The sequence below is a fragment of the Podarcis erhardii genome (assembly GCF_964252035.2).
Source record: "Podarcis erhardii genome assembly, chromosome: 7".
NCBI classification, from domain to species: domain Eukaryota; kingdom Metazoa; phylum Chordata; class Lepidosauria; order Squamata; family Lacertidae; genus Podarcis; species Podarcis erhardii.
In genome coordinates this window covers 78155559-78158885 of record NC_138511.1, presented here as the reverse complement: position 1 = coordinate 78158885, position 3327 = coordinate 78155559, and the positions used below count along the sequence as shown (strand labels likewise).

At 46.6% G+C, this 3327-nt stretch overlaps 1 long non-coding RNA gene across 1 annotated transcript; it reads left to right on the top strand.

Moving 5' to 3' along the window:
* The first annotated feature begins 321 nt into the window (after positions 1 to 321).
* On the top strand, positions 322 to 2809 carry LOC309346301. Its single transcript, XR_014158583.1, has 3 exons — positions 322 to 397; positions 1963 to 2015; positions 2757 to 2809. It is a non-coding gene; the product is annotated as an uncharacterized lncRNA (long non-coding RNA).
* The last annotated feature ends 518 nt before the right edge of the window (positions 2810 to 3327 follow it).

Sequence of the window (3327 nt, the reverse complement as noted above, 5' to 3'; positions counted from 1 at the left end):
CATCTGGTTTTTGTACCTTGGTTCCCTCCCACACCATTGTCTCATTTTATTTCATTGTTCTATGCTTGATCCTTATGCTATGTTGCACTTCATTTTTATGGGGATTTTAAAAAAAAGCTGTTTGACCCAATTGAACTTTGTTCTACCATATTTTTATGGATGTATGTATATTTAAAAACCTTGAGTGGTGAATGGGTGGAGCAATCGTGGGGAACATAAAATTGGTGCTATCATATATAGCATGAAATGCAAATATTTCTTGTGTGTCATTCCAAAGCCTTTGGCTCCTACATAAGGTAAGGTATTCCGGAATAGATGTGCCATAAGTGACCTTTAGCAGCCAGAAGAAGACATCCTGATTGAGGAGCACCTGCCCTGCAGTCCTTCACAACTTGTGGTAAGTCACATACTACATCCGTTTTGGAGCTCTAGGCTTGGCAGACTCTTAGATCACATTTGCACCATCTGTTCAAAGCACTCTCAATGCCACTTTAAATAGTCATGGGTGCCACCAAACAATTCTGGAAAGTGTGGTTTGTTAAGGGTGCCAAGAGTTGTTGGGATACCCAACTAGAGCTTCAGTTTTCAGAATGGTTAAGAATCAGTCTGCCTTCATAGAGAACTCTGAGATGTGTCGCTCTTGGAGGGCAACAGAGGCACTCCTAAAAACTCCCAGCACCATTAACAAACAACAACAGCTCCCAGAATTCCTTGGGTGAAGCTGCAACTGTTTAAAGTGGTATCAGAGGGCTTCGAATGGATGGTGTGAATGTGGCCTAAATCTAGAAATAATACCAGTTTGTATTTCTGAGAAATGGCAATGTTCTGGAAGAGGGGTTACCGCTCATGGTTAGGTTGCTATTTATTTTATTTAAGAAAAGATGTTTCTTTCCTGTGCCACTGAAAGAGGAATCTAGGGTGATATATAAAAACTAAACAAAGCTAAAACTAATACATAGCTATAAACAGATTAAAATCAAATGGTGTTAAAACAACATTAAATGTTACAGCCCTGGAAGAATAGGAGGGTAGGTGCCATGCCCTTTGGAAGTGAAAGGGGGCCACCATTGAAAAGTCCCCTTCTGTTGCTGCTACCATCAAAATGAGGGGACACTCAGTCTGTCTGTAGAAGACAGAGAAGCCGGTCAGGAAATTTTTGCTGGACTATGCTCATTGCCATACATACTTGGGAGTAAGCTCACAACCACACATGTAAAGCACACTTCTCCCATAGAATGCTGGCAACTATAGCTTGTTAAGGGAGCTGAGCATTGCTAGGAAAACTTTAGCATACCACAGTTACCCAATACTTTGCTGAAATCAAGGTGTTCCCGTGATCTACCACATGAGTAACACTATCTAAAAAGGAGATAAGGTTGATCTCACTTGGTTTAGTCATTCCAGCCTCTAGTTATTAGGAGTGTGTGTGTGTGTGTGTGCATGTGCACACGCGTGCAACACACATATACACACCGCTCTCGGATGGAACTGAGAAGAAAATGGCAGCGCACCTGACTGCTATGATCTCCACTGGCACATACACTGAGCACCTCCACATGACAGCAGGATTCTGATAAAATATGAGGTGAGCCTTACAGCCTCCCTGGATGGATTTGGCTCCTTAAATTGGTTGCTTATTAAGTTTGGGATTTATTTATTTTTAAAAATTATTTGTTGAAATGGGGGGGGGGGATAATTTAGTTTTCCACCCCTACACACACACCCAACCTCCAATATGTATACTTGATCCCATGAACTTCTCAAAGGATTAATTGGCCAGGAGATTTGTATCTACAGTTTGCAACAACAGGGGTGAAATTCTACTCAGTTCGTGTTTAGAGACCAGTTTACCTAATTTATATTCCCTGAAGTGATAGGAATAAAAATGCAGCTCTCCTTCAAAATTCACACCAGGCTGAAAAAAACTTTTGCACTCATTTCCACATGTCATTTCTTCCCCAGCGCTATGCCGGCTCTCTTGGGACTTCTTCTCTTCTCTGTGCTTCTAATCCCAGGTAAGCAGTCGTAATCTTCTAGGGCCGGTGTGTGTTGCAGTGGGATGGTTGGGAGTAAAGGAGATCCAAGCTGGGAAATCTGGAAGGGCTGACCGGGGTGGAAACCAATATACAGTGGTACCTCGGGTTACATAGGCTTCAGGTTACACACTCCGCTAACCCAGAAATAGTGCTTCAGGTTAAGAACTTTGCTTCAGGATAAGAACAGAAATCGGGCTCTGGTGGCGCTGCAGCAGCAGGAGGCCCCATTAGTTAAAGTGGTGCTCCAGGTTAAGAACAGTTTCAGGTTAAGAACGGACCTCCAGAACGAATTAAGTACTTAACCCAAGGTACCACTGTATCACCTTCAAGCTGGTGAGTGTCGCATTACACAGAGCAGGAACAGCGTTGCACTTGACACCACTGGCGGAGGAAGAGGACTGCAGGGGGAGTGCACCGCCCCCGGCAGCGCGAGCCTGGTGGGGTGCCCCCCTGCCCACGCTACGTGCCACACCATGCCCCCAGGATGCATGCCACGCGCCTGCTGGCAGCATGTCACATCCCTGCGGATGGCATGTCATGCCCCTAGGACGCATGCCAGCCCCTCCCCCGCCTGCTCTCCACCCCATGGTCCTGGAGCATGAAGCTCCACCACTGCTTGACACACATTTGTGGGATCCTGGCCCCTTTTGCAGATGATAACGTAGAATGATGTGTGCACATGGACCCTGCTTAGGAAACCTTGCATCTTCTCTCCTGCAGGTGACTCCTTGGAGTGCGAAACCTGCACAGGGCCAGGCTTGAACTGTACAGGCACGATGGTGAACTGCAGTGCTGCTGAAGACAGATGTGCTGTTGCTGTTGTTGAAGTCACAGTAGGTGAGTGAGAAGGATCTCCACCAAATTCAGGCCCGGCCATGGGCCATAGGTTTGCAAAAAGGTATAGCAAGATGCCCTCGTTGGAACCAGGCCATTCATTCATTCATTCATTCACCTGCAGCGGTGACTGCTTAGATTGCTAGCAGCTCTCTAAATGCAGCCCACCCAAAGCTAGGGGCCTTTGAATGCTTTGGATTACAACTCCCATCACCCCTCACCATTGGCAGTGCCGACTGTGGCTGTGGTTGTGGCTGGTGGGGATTGCATTCTCAAAAACATCTGGAGAACATGGCCTCTAAGTTTTCAAGCAGAGAGCTCACTTTTCCAGCCCTCTGCAGCCTGAGGTACCTTGGCACTGTGTTCAAGGGCTGGCGTCCCTCCATATGTTGCTGGACTACAGTTCCCATCATCCCTGGCCCTTCACTGTGCTGGCGAGGGCTGATGGGAGCTGTAG